General features: G+C 35.7%; 1 long non-coding RNA gene across 1 annotated transcript; it reads left to right on the top strand.

Moving 5' to 3' along the window:
• Positions 1 to 11,394: 11,394 nt before the first annotated feature.
• Positions 11,395 to 13,334, top strand: LOC113343532. The gene is made up of 4 exons (XR_003357285.1): positions 11,395 to 11,584; positions 11,778 to 12,032; positions 12,128 to 12,297; positions 13,171 to 13,334. It is a non-coding gene; the product is annotated as an uncharacterized LOC113343532 (long non-coding RNA).
• The last annotated feature ends 4,889 nt before the right edge of the window (positions 13,335 to 18,223 follow it).

Raw genomic sequence — 18,223 nt, 5'->3', positions numbered from 1 at the left:
GAAAAACCCTCCCGTTCCAACTCCTAAATAGGCACCACCTAGGATGACCCAACTTAATAAGACCGTTGGATTGCTAGTAAGCATTGTTAATTTCTTACTCGTTTAATGTACACATAATTTTATATTATCATATATATACTAATTATGTGTTGTATGTATGAAACTAGCGGCGTCGGCTTGGCAAGTTGAAGAAGATGTTAGGTTGCAAGTAAGAAGAAGGAGAAGTGCTATCCCTTAAAGAAATCAAGGAAGTCGTGGAAAAGCTTGATAAAATTGAAGACTCAAGTCAAAGAGCTTTGTTTGGGGAAAAAAGGAAGGTGCTCATTACCAAGAAGCAAAAGACCAAGTGATGAACTATATAGTTGTGTTTCGTTATTTTGATGGTGGTTTTTATGTTTTGAAGAATTTCAAACTTGTTTTGGTTGAACACTTTAGTTGTTTGGTTTACTTTTGGTTTGTGATACCTTTATGAAGAACATTTAAGCACGATTTAGTTGTTTGAATTATGTTGAACATGTTTAGATTTGTAGTAAAATATTGTCTTTCTAAGTTTTGTTTACACGAGAAGAGACGACATTCAAATGCTTAAGTTCCACAGCATCGGTAATAGTTCCGACATTAGAAAGACGTAAATTTTGATGCCGGCATAAGCACCGACATGGAATATTTTTCTCCAAAATCATGCCGGGCACAATGGATGAAAATGACCAATACTCTGTGTATATTATGGAAAGTTCCGGCTTTCAAAGGTTTTAGTTCCAACCGCACCGGTATTTGTTCTGGCAATCCAACTTGATGTAAATCTATGCCGTCAACTGTGCCGGCACAAAGTAGTTTCTCTAAATCAATGCCGGATACACTAGATGAAATTGACCAAGTTTATGTGTACATTACGGGTATTTCCGGCATGGTCGATATTACTTAATCCATGCCGGAATTCTAATTTTCGGACTCTTGTATAGTTTTGCATAATTCCGGCATTAAATTGGATAAAATACTATGCCGGTATTGTTCAAAAATAGGTTACGAATGCTCCATTCATTTCATTCCTAGATAATCTATTACATTATATTTCAAACTTTAAATTAAAACATGGTAATATATCACTTTTGGTTTAAGATGCTCTCCTATTTAATAACCCATCCTTTTTCAACAATTGCTGAACCTTTGAGCCTTTCGCTAATATCTTCGAATATCTCGTCTGGAATCTCGGTGTCAAGGACCATCTTCATTGTTTCATCTTATATTTCAACATATTCCTTTCCCTTTGTATAACACCCATCACACCCATCAATAGGCTTTCATTGTCCCTTGTGACTTTTTCTTGCCTCATAGTTCTACAGCTTTGTCAAACCACTGGAACTGATCGCATTTTGGGTGATTCAAACATCTTAGAAACATTTTTCCATTTTCAGCATCATTTGTTTTTGCAATCCAAAAACGGCGTGTACCATCACATTTCCTGTACTGGGAATAAACAAATGGACAGTCCATGGATAAATGAGAAGGAGACTTGGAAATTTGACAGCTGCAATGATGACTCTGTAAGAGAAAATTCAATTAGTGATACGTTCTAGTAAAGAAGATTTAAACTCTCGATGGTAATGGTGAATCCGTAAGAGAATATTAGTAATGGCGAGTGTACTTATTTTGCAGATAGATCTTGATGGTAGTTTGTTTAAAGAGCTTGTTGATGAATCGTCCATCACTTGTGAAACTTGAACTGTGATTTCTTGATCAATTTTGTCACTCTTGTGTTCTTGAGAAAAGGATTTTTTGTTATTTGGTTGGTGCTTTAAGTATATGTTTTCCATGGAATGGTGGTGTATCATATAGAATGAAACTCCAATGGTGATGTTTTTTCAAAAAATTTCAAAAAAAACTAGCCGTTTTTTTGAATTACACCTACGTGGGCATGGTCGTGTGTACAAACAGAATGCCGGGAATGCCACCGGCATGGAATTGTATACAAATAATCTACGTCGGTATTATGGATAATGTTTCTGTATAACACTATTGTCGTACCGACATAGAGTGTTTCTTCCAAATTAATATCGGGAGGACTTCCGGCGTTCAATATAACTTGCCGACAATGCCGGGTTTTGGGAATTTCAAAAATTAAGACCGGTCAGGTGGTTCTCTATATATATGGATCTCATATTATACCTCAAATGGGAAAGAACCTTGTGTTGTTTATATCCTAACAAACATAGTAGCTGAGTTTTGAAACCCTAAACCCTAACATACTCATCCACATATAACAAATGTCATTGTTTGACTCCGAAGAAGATCTAGCAATCACCCAAGCATGGTACGCCTCAACTTGTCCTTCAATTATAGATACCAGCACAAGGGATTCCATGTGGTTGAAGATTTTTAACAAATTTACTCACGATTATGGGAACCCGAAAGGAAGAACTGCTCAACAAATCGAGCAACGACACAACATCATCCTAGATGCGTGCGTTGATTTTTGTAAAATCAAATACCCGACCGCGCACATTAGGAACAACGAAATTTCCCATCAACAAGTCGTAAGTATCTTTATGATTAATTCGACACAATCAACTCTTTTCAATTTTTATGTAACAAACTAAGTTTGTTTGTTGTTTTTGTAGCATGAAGCCGTGAAAGAGCATTACTTACAGGAAAAATGGGAAGCATTCATGTTTGATGACTGCATGAACCACATGGTGACCAAAGTTGGAGAGTACCACCAGCTGTGTGAATCAGAGACGGATTCTTCATAACAAGATCGATAGGTTTCTTATTTTTTGGTTAGGTTTTCTGGTTAGACCTCTATGTAAACCCTCACGAAACTATAACTCGTCCATTAAGGTCACCTAAGGGTTCCAAGGATTGATACACGTGCTAAGTGCATCCGTTTTTCCGTCGACAAGGAATACATATGAAATAAATTAAAATTTCAGCACAACATCTTTGAAATTTCTCCATGACTTTATGTTCCTGTGTACGAACAACAGAATACTGGCATAGACAGCTTATACTAATACATGCCGGCTGTAAACTTCCGACATTTCTTTGAATTTTCATTCTACACCGGCATAAAACAATTTGAAAAAAGGAGTTTTCTCTTACAGTATAACGGTCACATTCTCAATTCCGGAATAGAAACCACTATGTCGGCTACACAATGTCCAAAAAGAGCCGTTGGAACCTCATATATTTATTGTAATTGTATGACCCATTGGACTAGTTACCTCAAACCAAAAAGATTCTTTTTAGCTCGACACATATATTTAATGGCAGATCCATCATCAACAACCGATTTCTTCGTATCCATGGAAAAAGAAAAACTTAAGAGGAACAAATTATCCACTCCGGTAGGAAATCAATCATCATCCACCACCAACTCTATTGATCTTATACAAGAAAAGCTTAGAAGGAAGGAAAAAACCACCAAGTCAATTGCCGCAATGAAGGAAGAGATACTCAAAAGGAAAAGATAAGAAGAAGAGGAAGCTATAGAAGCTAAATATCGTAAAGAAACTAAAGAGATATACGAACGTGTAAAACAAGCAAAGAGAGAAGCGGATGTTGAGGAAGAAACCGTATGGATTAAAATTTACTACATAGTGTTGGATCTCCCGGAAGAAGACCGCCCTTAAAACCTTTTTTGGGGTCTTGTTACGGATGGTACTTATATGCCGAAGTTTGTGGACGGTAAGTGTAAGAAACGCAAAATGGACTATGGGGATCATTTCGTAGCGAATCAGACAATTGCCCTCATCAAATTATGTCAAAAATACAACAATTTTCTCAAAAGATACAAGGGGAATAGGTCTAAAGCTCAGGAAGCCTATACCAAGTGGAGAACAAAGACTTTTAGGCATTTTGAAGCCGCTTTGTTGATTGAAGTTCTTTCCAGAAAACGATGTTAGTTGCAACTAGATTAAGAGCTTTCTATTTATGTGTTTAATTATTTAACCTTTTAATGTGAAAGCTATTATTATTATTTTTAGTTTGTGCGTTATAGTTGTATTCCAACTGACCAAATAAGTTTTTCAAAATTTTCAGTTAACCATCATTATTTCGAAAATATCAAGCACAATTACCGGCATGGATTGTTAACAATGAATCAATGCCGGCAGTCTAAAAATAAACTCAGTTGAATCCTTCAGAATGCCGGCGTGGACCCTAAATATTAGACCATGCCGGAACTGTAACCGCCATTCCATTTATGTGTCGGTTACAAACTCATTAATCCTATTTAATTGACGGTTATAGAAGGAAACGGTTCCATCTTTCTATTACTTATCGGATATTCCAAAATAACTTCTAAAACCACTAAACTCCATTTTTTTTCACCCTATAAACCAAATTCGTTCAGTTCTTCAAACCCAAAGAAAAATGGGTCCTCGAAAACGTCCTGAAAAAACTAAACCTTATCCTGGAGGGTCTGTATTTGAACAAGATGATGAGGAGGAAATAACATAGTTGATGAGGTAAGTTATGTCTATGTTTATTGAAGCATTCTTAGGGTTTATTTCATAATAGAAAACACAAATGAAGCTTGCACGTCTATTGTTTGTACTAGGTAAAAGGAAATTTAATTTTTCAATTTAGTGAATTTGAAATTGAATTTAGTGAATTAAAATTCCGATTAGTTCTTGCGTACAATTGAATTTGAGTACAATGCCGGTTTATGTACTGTATCCCCCTTTTATTGCATGCAAGTTATTAGACTACCGGCATAGAAACCCTCTAAGTTTCAACACCGATGCTCTTGCCGACAACTATCCATGCCGGTTTGACTACCTTATTTGTTAAATCTCGGTAGACAATTCCCATATTACCGGGATATGATTTTATTTACATACAATTCCGCTAATCTATTACCGACACTCTTTTTATGGTCACCAACCATGCTGGTACTTTTCCCGGCATTTTATACTAGTACTTTTCAATGTCGTTACTACTTCCGGCATTAAGTTTATGTTTCCCATCAATGCCGGTTTTAGGACAACATCTCAGTGTACGTATTGTGCGTAGTAGGTCTATAGAAAAACAACATAATAAAGGAAAGTGAAAAGTTGTTGATGAAGGAAAACCCAAGTCTTCTCGTCCTCGACGCAGTCGAAATGATCCGGAACGTGGTAAGGTCATCATTCGGGAGAATGTCCTGGGGGTCGACACAACCAGCAATGATGATGCAGAGTGGGGGTCTTTCGTACCTCCTGATGCGGCCCGATCAGGTGGCTCATGCTCACATGGCTTTGGACAACCTAAATTTGAATCCAGTGAGAAAAAGGAAAATGACCCACCAAAGCACCTCTCAAACAAATATAACATGATTCCAGAACGCAATGATGGCAAACAATGGGGTCAGCCGAGAGATGCGAAACTCTTATTTGGCTACAAGGACTCTTGGGATCGTTGGATCTATTCAACTTATGTAAGAAGTTTGCATATTGTTATTATATTTTTTATATATGATTAGTGAATTGAAGTTTGTTTGGTGTGTTTTTTAGGACCACAAGAAAGCCTTCCGTGTTTGCCGTCATCAGCAAATGGATACATGGGATTTGGAAGGGGCGTGTGAGGCTGTTCAAGTGGAAGTAAGAGCATCTGGGTTGTATCCCGCGGTAGAAAACTATGTGGCCACTAATCAAGTGACGGTGAATTACTTCTTAGAGAGGTTTTTTCTTTAACTGATACCATGCATTTTCCTTTTGGAGAGATGACCATTATCCCTGAAGATGTCCAAAGAATATTAGGTCTAGGGATCCTTGGAAAATCCGTTAAGAAAGAAGATCACGGTAAGACCCTAGAATGGTGCAAGATCTATGAGCTGACTAAAAAGTTGTTTGGTTGGGACGAGCCAACATAAAAGGACATATGTACGTGTCAAATAATACCGTGACAAAGACTATTAAAGTCGTTAAGCTCAAAGATTTGTTTGGGAATACGATGGGCAAGGACTTGAATGCTGAACAAATTTAACAAACTATCGTTGCTTATCTGTTGTTTATCTTGGGCATCGCAATTTTCCCTGACTCTAATAGTAACATGGTGCATATGAACAACTTACAATACTTGGATAAATTGGAGGAGGTTTATGAGTATTTATGGGGCACTGCTTTCTTGGCATATTTTTTTGCGGAGATGCGTAGATCTTCTAAGGCGACAACCTGTCAATTTAATGAGAATTTCATTGTATTACAGGTAATGTGAACTAGTTATTTTTTTTTTCCAATTTATTCTTTTATTATACATTTCATTGGAACGATCTTTCATTGGCGTTCTTTAAGAAAGCGCCATATTTTTTTCCAGAAATTATTTAATGCTATATATTTGACCCTTTTCATCCCGTTTTTTTCGGAAAAAAAAACAGTTGACATCCGTTAGTACATAGGTGGAATTTATTCAGCCTAGTAAAATATATTTACGCCTTCGAATTATCTCATTATACTTGGTAAAATCAAGTCAACACGGCAACAACACTCAAGTTCATTGGAAGCAAAAGAATTAAGTTCTCTCTTTATCGCAATAAACAACAGTCTTATTAATTTATCTTCTTTCACTATCTCCGAATGACTCTGCTGATAGGGTTCCAGGCCGCAGTTGCAAAATCATGAGCCATTTGCACGGCCTTTACCTAATGTTGCGCCATGTTGGCGCTTCACTGCCTCCTTAGCCAATTATTCTATTTTCGCAGCCAATTCTCAATATTGTCAAATCGTGCAACTTATAACCAGCTTCAATAGCTCAACACCTTAGCTTGTACTTTCACAATAACCATTACACCACCTCCATAAACTACATGAACTTCTATTCAAACCCTTGCTGCTAACTCAAGTTCTTTATGTAGCACCACTAATGTACATATTCAACTCCAGTTGTTGCAAAACTTCATCCTTCTCTCTGCAAGATATATCCAAACTTCTTCTATAATCTCAATCAACACAGTTTAAGTTTATTTACTTCCATCCAAAGTTACAACTCCAATTCTAGCATTCTGTGATTCCACCAGCATCATTTCATCTCCTATCGACTGCAACAACAAGCACAACCCAAACCTTCAAATCCTATCACTTACAAACCATTCATTCCATGCATAATCTCAACACCTTAAACACATCCCATTTGAGCTTCACTTAAGATGCAATATCAATCTACACACAACCATTCACATGTACAGTTCAATTCATGTAATTCCAGCTCAAACATTCTCCCAAATCCTTTTATAACTTCTACAACAACTACTATATAGCCTTCTGCAAACTCATAACTTCAATCAACAACTCTAATTATCAATACTTCATTCACATCCACCACCAACATGCCTTCCCTAAACCTATAGTCCTAGGCATCGCCTCACCACCTTCAGATCAGCGCAACTAGAACAAGCATCTATCCTTCACCAGTTCAGCTGTAATGAGCATCCACAATATCCCTGTAAATCATATCTCATTATTTAACTGGAGCTATAATTCCTTGTCCTAAACATTTATCTAACTTCAGACATTCATCTCAAACTTATCCATTAGAACTTCTTACCTCAAGAGTAAACATCCATAAACAACAACAATTTATCTTCATCTGAACCCTAATTATCTAATCTTGTAACTCGATTGGGTTTAATTGTACATGCATCTCGATTAAGCCGCTACAGACACTAGCCTACTAAAAATTAACTTCGGACTCGAATGTATTTGATTCCAAACCAATCTTACACTAACCAAGGTACAGTCGCGTTCATTACGCCTCTGAATCCCATTAAGATTCTATGTACTTGATTCCCTTAGATGATCTCACCCACAACTAAGAGTTTCTACGACCCAAAGTCGAAGACTTATAAACCCATCCGTGTCCAATAAAAATTCTATTAAAATAGATAAATCTGTCACCCACAGAAATACCTATGAATTTTTGTTCCGTCTTATGATAAATCAAGGTGCAATTAAACCAATTGATAATCCAAACTTATATTCCCGAAGAACATCCTAGAAATAATAATCACCTCCCAATAACTTAATTATATGGTAGTAGAACAAATTATTGTGGAATCACAAAGGATGATAGATACGAAGAGCTTTGTGATTATTTTTTATATCTTACCTATCAGAGATAAATCTCGTGCGAATCTTAGAGAAGATAATACTCAATATGATAGAACAAGCAAGATCATAATACGCAACTACAAATAAAATAGTTGGAACTGACTTCAGAATCCCAATGAAGTCTTCAAGTCGTTAACCTATAATGGTTTTAGGAAAAACCTAGGTTAAAGGAGAACCGACTCTAGTCACAAATAGTATCACATAGGAGGTGTGGGGATTAGGTTTCCTAGTTCCTATAGTTCTCCTTTATATAGCCTTTCAAATCATGGTTTGATAGTTAGGTTAGAAACAAAACATTCCATATTCATTGTTAGATGAAAATATAATTTAAGATACACGCTAAGTTTGATTGAAACCAAAGCCATATCTCTCCACCTTTAGATGGTCTTAGCTTGTCATACACAAACGCAATATACTTTCATTTAGATATGGGTAACCGTACCTAAACGTATATATTGAGTTGTCTCAATAATAGTTAAACAAAGTTAGCCACATGAACACTTTTATATTAACCACATTCATCTAACACATATAGATCAACTATGATGATCAATCAATCATGAAAGATAATCAAATTAATCTAATCGTGTTCCTCATAGAGTTGTTCGATTGTTCACTACCTTATTGAAAAATATATGAACACATTGAAGCAAAATCTGATTGATTCTAAAGAATCAATTCATGAAAATTTAACAAACAGTTTGCGAAGATTGCATTCCTTAATATACAAATGTATTTGTTCATGAGTATAAGAACATACTTAACCGATTTTAGAACTTGAACCACTTAATTTTGTAAACGGGTACGCAAATTTAAGTTCCGTATTTTGGTCTTGTCCAACAATACGCAAACTGTCGTCATGGACCTAACTTGGGTAGAACCGTTCGCAAAATGGTATGCAAACTTGGTTCCCGTACTTTCACAGTTAAAACATTTCGCATATGGGTATGCAAACTTAGTTTCCGAACCTGACTCGTACCAATACAGTTGGTACACTAGGTATGCGCGCATACTGGGATGTTTTCCAGACATGGGTTTTAGTTCTAAAATCCCATTTCAATCATTGAAACATTCTTAGAAGAAGACAATGGCTGAAACTCATACAAACCATTAGCTTATAATCCATTTTCAATTGATCGAATGATCAACATGAAACTTTCCAAGTCGACATCAAATGACTGTCTCAAACAAATCTTGTAAGATGTTTCAAGGGAATTTCCGCATGATCATTTTTTGACTTATTATTTAGTTTCCAACAAATAAATTGTTTCCAGCTAAACTCATCAAGAATAATGATGAAGTAGCTAATGCAAAAAACTACCAACACATATTTCGAGAACTAGATAAGCGAGTTATAGTCAGCTCGAAATAACAAATGTGTATGATATGAAAGTCTATATCACTGTACGACTTTTGTCTCAATAGAAGATAGAATAGAATATAATATACTTCTGAGTGATAAATAAGTTTTAGTCTCCACATACCTTTTGTTGATAAAGTTCCTCGGAAAAAATAATCGCTAATTGATCGAAGTGAGTATCTCCAGTCGACCCATAGATCATGGAAAGAATTCAGTAGATCTTCGTCTTCAGTTGTATGTGCCGTGAAGTTTAAAGCTCAACTACAATTTATCCCAGTCTGAAACTCCTATAAGTAGACGAGAAATCAAGACTATAGCTTTAATAAACTAAACTTGACAAACAAGCTTGAGATAGCAATGCTTGCGAGTTCGACCAAGAAGTGCTCTAACAACTTTGAATTGAGTTACCATTATTACTTTGGAAAGCATTTAAGATCCTTGTCACACCCAATACTTAATACAAAGTTATCACCCAAACGCAATATACGTAGACGTAGAAAAATATTGAACCACGTAAATCTTTGTGTCTCTTGATAACTTAGTAGTATTTACATTATAATTTTGTTTGTCTTTACTATTGATCCTATTGGATTCTACAAGGTTACCGAATTGTGCGGTAATTTACCAATCAACGTACATAATCGCCTTTCAATCAACTTTTAATGCAAACACCATCTTTATATTTCGAAAATCCTAGTTTTCTCCCACTCCTTTTCTCCCACTCCTTTATCCCATTAGGTGTCAAGCAGATAATGATATGACGCCACATAAAAGGACGCTTGTTAACTCCAATCCAAGAAATCAAGGACCAAAATCGCCCCATTTAATGGGACAAGAGATGGGACCGGGAAAGGAGTGGGAGAAGCGTAGCAGCTTCCTTTATATTTTAATACTGATGATCTGCAGGCGGACACATATCTTATTCGTTCAAAAGAGATCCCTGGAATCCAAATTATATTCTCAACAACTTGTTGAATCCACTTGGTTGCAGATTCCTCTTCTTTCATTGTCATCTAATTTCTTAAGAAAAACATACAAGTTTTTGATTTTCTTGTGGCTCAACTTTTGTTCTGTGTACTTTTAAACTCTTTAGCATTATCATTAGCTCACAACGTACTACGTGGATGGTTCATGTCTCCAGCATTTTTATACTCAAGTTCCTCCATTGTCACTCACTCACTCAGCACTAACTGACTGCGGAAACATATACGGCAAACCTTTTATTTACTCTATCAGTCTATCGTTCAATAAATCTTAATCAACCTAATATTAGTGGACATGAGTACATCTTGAAAAAATCCCCAAAAAGTTTAAGCTTCTGATTAAAAAAAATATAAGCTAGGTTCACTGGTTCATGCCTTCATGGCATTCGCTGTTTCCATCAAAGCATGTTATTAGAACTCCTCTTGGCGGATGGAGCTGGACTGTTATCATGTCAATGCTTTCATGGGATTTAAAGATGTGGCCTTGATGATATGAACCTTTCGTTGCCTCCAAAGATCAAACAGTCTTAATCGAACAACAACTTTACAATCAAAGATATTTGTCTTTGTCATTATTTGGTTGGTTTGATGGGAAATATAGGCCTCATCATTGAACGGTCACAACTTACCCATATGGTCCCGCCAGTTAATCAATAAAAAATCTACCATAACGAAAGTGTTGTCTTTGCTAGGAGTACGGTTGAAAAATAGTCTCCGTGATACTGTATCATTTAAAGCTGTCGCATCCTAAGAAACAACATTGACCAGCTCCCTAAAACGATTTACAGACAGACCCAAATAATCTTTCTGACACCAGACACATTCACCTCAAAGGCTGTCATATAAAAGTTACTCCATAAAATTTTAAAAATTAGCTGGTACCGTATGTAATTTATATATACCACCTATCTTTTTTAGACGGAAGGAGAATGAGTTATGATTCAGTGCCGAGGATGGTTTAGAAAGGAAGCCTGTGAGGGACCTTAAAAAGACCAATCTGAAACAGGGGCGGAGGTGTTAGTGGGGTGGGTGGTGCCATGGACCTACCCAAATTTCCAAACTCTTTAACTAGTTTTTCTCGTTCGGAGTATGAGCGGGGGAACATCACATGCTCATCTCTTCCATGAACTTGCTCAGTAATCTAATCAAAGTTGCAAGTACGTAGTTGCACCCATTATATTATTGAAGTAATTTAGATCCAAGTCGTGATCAATTCCATGGTGTTTAGTGGTCTTTCTAATGAACCAAATGATTTTCTTTACATATTATATATAACTTTATTTGTTCATAGTTCATTATTGTTTTGCGTATTGTGTCTGAAGCAAACCGTTATGTCTTTCTTACAAGAAGATCAAGACCAGACAAGGTTCAAGTTCTATCTCCATAATCCACCATCCAATCAAAAATCCTGATTCCGCCACTGATTTGAAACAATCTTCTTTCGCCACCACAATCGCCATCGCAGGGACACCGACTTGTTAAGTCTCAGATTCAGCTCTAATGTGGTCATCTTTAAAGAAAACTAATAGATTAAAACTTAAAGAAGCTGAGTACCCCTTGACCTGATTCGAAGCTTCTGGAGCTGAAGAGAAATTCCAAGCAAAAGTAAGTCATCCCAATTTATTCTGTTGTTGTTTCATTATCTATTACATATTAGGGTTTTCTTATTGCATTCAAAATTTTGAAATTTGATTTGATAGGGCGAGAATAAGTACCGAGACAGAGCAAAAGAAGTTTGAGAAGATCAAAATCATGATTAGGAACAACTAACTGAATTACGCGGTCTTTTTATGTTGTTTCTCTTCCCGGTGCTGCTGACCTTAGGCCAGAAAATGCAATGAAGATATGAGAACAACAAAGTATCTTGGAGGTATGCCTGTTTTTGAGTCACTGAATTTTAATTGGGAAATTGTATAAATTTTTGGTATTTCTGTTGCAATCATATAGGTGTTGAAGAGATGATCGTGATGTATTTTAAATTTTGATTTGGTCATCGATTGAACTGCATGCTGATTTTGATGAAGAATTGAGGCGAAATTACAAACCTTAATTATGTTCAAATTGCCTTCCGCCTTTTTCTATGAGTTAGTCATGAAGTTTTAGTTGATTTTTCTATGCAAATTATGTTTTGACCTAAAATTTTGACTTGGTTGGTAACTGCAGACATATTTTCTCAAGATAATGAATGGTATTGGAATTACTGGATCTGTAGAAAGTGAAAAGTTTTGGTGTCATTAGAAAGTAGTGTCTGTGTGCATACAACTGAATACGTTAAGTAAACCATCTGGGACAGGCGTCTTATTTGCATGTTGTAGGGGAGCACAAATACGTCAGTTGACCATCCTGTTTGCTAAATTCGCTAGCAATGCTCTGTTGTTAGTACGGTTCAATGGCTTAAAACAAGATCAGCTTTTGGTAGTTTAGGATGGTTTATCGATTCTGCTTTCTTAATTTGTTTGCATTGCTCTCATTGACCATAGTTAAATGGCTTACAACAAGGTACAATTTTTTTCAGTTTATATTTCACACATCTTTGTGCTAAAGTTTGGTCAAAAAGATAGTTATCGTGAATCTGCCCAAAAAAGTGAAAGATAATACATGATGTGTTTATGGTTTTAAAGTTTTGCAAACATATATCCACTGTTTGCAAGAAAATGCAGCGTATCCAATTGTTAATTTACTCTAATATTTTAAAGATGATTTCGAATATTTATGGACGTCGAAAATATTCTGTTTTGTGCAGGCAGTATGTTGTAAAGGTGGATTACTTTGTTTGGAAATTCGGAGTCGACCATTGTTTAGGTTTCATAGAGAATGGTGGAATGGCTTGCCGATAGCAGTTTCTCAGTTAAGTTTATCGACAGTAAGAAGGTAACAACACCATTTTGTAGATTTTGTTATTGTTAAGAATATCTATACATCAATGGAAACTGGTTACTATTTTTTATATCTGTTCTTACTTTTGATATATTCGCACTTAATTCCATTCAAATTCACCAGTGGTCGTATGAAATAAATAGATTTATGAGGTTTTAGAGTTCCAATTGCTTATGTTTATGATTGACTTGATTGTTACTGCAAATTTGTGTGTTTTTACAACTTCCTATTGTCGGAGAAAATGAGTTATTTAATAAATGGATTTTTGGTCTTGGTGTGGTTTGATTTCATGACGTAAGGGTCTAAGGATACTCACTCATTTTTTAGTGAATGAAATGGAACCTTTAGTCTCACATTGTGGAAAATTAAAGAGGTGTTCCACTATGTAATCATGTCCTCATGGATATATTGTAAAACAATGTGGATGGAGCGGGTGGGGCGAAAAATACATGTTTCGACCCATGCCCATGCGCGTATACCATGCACCAAGTTCTTCTTCTACTCGGTTTTGTTTTTGGCGAATTTTTCTTTAGGAAATTAATTCCAAAAATATTTTCTTAAGAGTTTTATTTGTGGGAAATTCCTTTTACGAGTTTTACTTGTTTTTGAAGAAAACAAAAACCTAACTTAATTTGCGAGTATCACATCCTATAAATATGACTCGAAATTCTGTTTTCAAAACACACAAGTAGCGACTATCTCTAGGTCTACTTTTCTTCTTCTTCTTATATTTTTTGCATCCATGTTGCTGAGATCAAGAGTGGGTAACTTGCGTTGTGCTAACTCAAGTTATATCGGGCAGTCTTATCCTGGACACATCTTCGCACGTTGGGGTTTAGCATTACTTCAGAGTATACCCGCGAACTAATGTGTTAAGGACAGCTTGTTGAACCTGTGATTCTGTCCTCATCAATTTATTCGTGGTAGAGTTGTTTGATACGGTTCTTTTTATTTATTGTTTGATACATATGACGTTTCTTCTATTGTTGCAAGATTCCAACACTTATTTGATTAGATGCTGCGAAGATGTATAACTTGTATGATTAAAAAAATAATAATCATTGGGCCCGTGGTGTTAGGCTCAACCTCAATTATTAAACAGATCATTGAAGACCATAGGTTTTCTTTTTTCTCCGAACAATTGTTTTCAAGAATCATGTTTAGTGGAATGATGGCTAGCGGTTTGTTTCACTTTAATTGGTGGAAATTTTTTTTTCTAGTGAATGAAAATTAATAATAAAACGTTGTTCAAAATATAAGAACACCTTCCAAATTTATCTCTCGGTCTTTATGGGATAAATTTACCGCATATATTTTCATTGAATGAAAAACTTAGTTGCAATTGAAGAATTTTCTAGATTTATATTCTTCACCTTCTCTTGCAACAAAGATGAGTTATCTTTCTTCTTTTATGGTGTTTTTACGAAAAAGAAGATTTATGAGTTTTCCGCTGCCAAGCTCTAGTAGAATAAGGTTTGGATGTGCTATTCAAACTTTATTGAGATTGTTGAATCTTGGAGGCATATGTCCAGTAGGGCTATAACATCATCTTTTGGGAGTGTAGCCGGGCATTCTTATCTTAAGGACAACATGTTGAACATGTTCCTCAATCTACCATTACCGGTTTCTTCTTTCGTGGTGTTTAACAAGGATTTTTTTTCAAGACACAACAGTCCTTTGGAGACGATACACAAATCAGATAATTCTTATTTAGTGATGCTGTTTTATATATATATATTATCAGTTTTAATTGTTATTTCCCAACACCTTGCACCAACCAAGCGGATTTTGAGTGTGCAATGATACACAAGCGGTTTTTGAGAAAGTCTCCTTGGAAGGTTAATCAGATGTGGGACAAACTACAAGGTTTGGAGAAAATGTAGTGTACCTGATGCAACCTGATTTTACATATATTTGTATAATCTTAGATACTAATATTATTGATTGCCTTATTATGATATATCTTGTGATATAATAAACATGTTTTACATCTACTAATAAATCGTGTTGTTAAGATTTGACAGGAAACTAATAAGCGACGTGGTCTAAAGGATAAAGGTAACCAAAAGAAATTTTGAGGATATAGTTTCTGTCTAACATGTTTAGTACGTGTTGTAAAATAGATGTGCATGTACACATTTACCCTAGGAAATCACAGGGATGCTCTGACTAGAGGAACATAGATTGGAATGCATGAGGTACATATTTAATTTCAAATGTGTGATATATATTGCACTACCTTAATTTTGAGAAAGTTGTAATGAATGTACTATTGAATAGTACATGTATTTTTTATATGCTTTACAACCACCTATGAAATATGTGATATTTACGATTTGAGTGAAAGACCAAGTAGTTGATATGATCTAAAAAATTGAAGGGAACCAGAAGAAATTCTGAAGGAAATGGTCTTTGTCAAACTCAATGTGTTTAATGTGTGTTGTAAATGTGCAGTAAAGCAGGTGTATGCAAATACACTAGTATCTCAAAAGAATTATTGGGATGATCTGATCAGAGACTTGCGATACTTGAGGTACATCTTAAATTGTGTACGCGATACATACTGTACTGACCTTAAGAGACGTTGTTGTTTCAGGCTATGAAAAAAATCTTAGCCTATGCGTGTATCCTCTTAAGGAGTGTCTATCTAAGGAAGTCCTTAAAACAGACATGATGAAATTGATTTTTTCGAGAAATCAAAGTTCGTGTGCTTTAATTCAAGAACGAGAAGAAGCCGAATGGCTATTAAGATGCTTTTTAGAAGATATTCCTCTGTGACTGAAGACATGGCCATCATTGCAGAAACTCAATTGACTATGTGATTCTAAAGTAAATGAGCAATGACAAAGTCTAGACATACTCGGAGAAGGAAAATTCGGTAAGAAACTATACTGTCTAATGAAGTAATTTTTGTAGACTTAATGAAGTCAATAGAAAAATTAGTGATCCTTTGACGAAAGGATTTTCTAGAGAGATATTTTGTAATTATACATCGAGGGGGATGGGACTTAAGCTCATAAAATAAACTTGTCATGAAGGATACTCAACCTTGCTGACTAGAGATCCGAAGATCAAGGTTTTGAATGAGATAACTAATTTGTGGTGGGTAAAGGTAAACACTATAAGAGAATTTCATTATTTGTCGCTTCCCTATGGTGTCGACGTGATAGTGTGACTGCATGTGAAGGATGACTTTTAAACAAGTCTTGATGAGTTTTATAGTTTCAATTTAAGATTGAAGTGGGGTGTAGCAGTAAACAGTCTTGATGGAACGCACCTATCTGAATGGGGAAGTGGGGCGCTTCCTATGAGAATTTGAGATGATTCTCTAGAGCATTCTGAGAAACGGGATATGTCCAGGGCCAAAATGGACACAACGGCATGAGCTTGGCAGCAACCTTGGAGATATCATGTGTGTTTATTATCGAGGATTACACCAAACACTAGCAGTTCAAGACATCGCGTTCACTGTCTAGGAAGTAGTTCCGATAATCTCTGACTAAGCAAAGGTTCAAGACCTCATGGACACCTCTGCCTATAATGGCATTTCCTATTTTTCGTTTTTATCTATTTTAACTCATTTTGAGAAAATGAGTTTTATGTCGTTTTTATGGTCTTGGTTTTACTAGTTCTTAGGACCTAAGGGTCACTAAGGGTTCACTGGCTCATTTTCACTTTGGTGAACATAGCCTTTAGTCCCACTTATGGGTAACTAAAGATGAAATCTCTCCATGCTACTATGATTTTTAAAAACCATAATATGACCCTGGGGTCAACACAGTTTTGTGTATGAGAGAGGCTTGGAATGACTAGTATGATTTTGACACACATCCGCCAGTCCATTCAGTCAGGTTGGATCGTGGGGTTGGAAAAACAAAGTTTTTCGTTCAGTAAGTTCACCAAGATTTTTTATGTCTTGTTTTCATTCATGTGGGGGATTGTTGGAAAAACAAAGTTTTTTAGTGAATGAAAATTAATAATAAAACGTTTTTCAAAATATAAAAACACCTTCCAAATTTATCTCTCAGTCTTTATGGGATAAAATTATCGCATATATTTTCATTGAATGAAAAACTTAATTTCAATTGAAGAATTTTCTAGATTTATATTTTTCACCTTCTCTTGCAACAAAGATGAGTTATCTTTCTTCTTTTATGGTGTTTTTACGAAAAAGAAGATTTATGAGTTTTCCGCTGCCAAGCTCTAGTAGAATAAGGTTTGGATGTGCTATTCAAATTTTATTGAGATTGTTGAATCCTGAAGGCATATGTCTAGTAGGGCTATAGCATGATCTTTCGGGAGTGTAGTCGGCATTCTTGTCTTAAGGACAACATGTTGAACATCTGCCTCAATCTACCATTACCGGTTTCTTCTTTCGTTGTGTTTAACAAGGATTGATTTTTTTAAGACATCAACAGTCCTTTGGATATGATATACAAATCAAATAAGTGCCTCTTATTTAGTGATGTTGTTTTAATATATATTATCAGTTTTAATTGTTATTCCCCAACACATTGCACCAACCAAAGCGACGAACCAGTATGTGACGTTGTGGAGCAATTCCAAAGTAAGCTGCCATTTATATTTGTTTGGAAAAGTGTATTTTCTCACACTTGATTTTTCCTTCGTCTTGTGTTGTCGGCATTTTACTTTTTTCTTTTCTTCCTTTTTCCTTCTTAGAATTTTTCGATATATTGTTCTACTTATACATCATCTCCATAATTATTTTCTTCCCTGAAAAATGGCAATAATGTAAATCAATTGCATCTGGTGCAATTGAAAGAAATCAGGCAACAAATGCCACACATGATAACCATTTTCCTCCCATTTTGCTTATCGTTCCTAATATTTCAGGACCATAGTTCTCTGGCAGCAACATAAAGGCAATTGCGGCGTTTAGGAAGGTAGTCTACTTTAAC

The sequence above is a fragment of the Papaver somniferum genome, unplaced genomic scaffold (genome assembly GCF_003573695.1).
Source record: "Papaver somniferum cultivar HN1 unplaced genomic scaffold, ASM357369v1 unplaced-scaffold_6, whole genome shotgun sequence".
NCBI classification, from domain to species: domain Eukaryota; kingdom Viridiplantae; phylum Streptophyta; class Magnoliopsida; order Ranunculales; family Papaveraceae; genus Papaver; species Papaver somniferum.
This window is presented reverse-complemented; position numbering and strand designations above follow the sequence as displayed.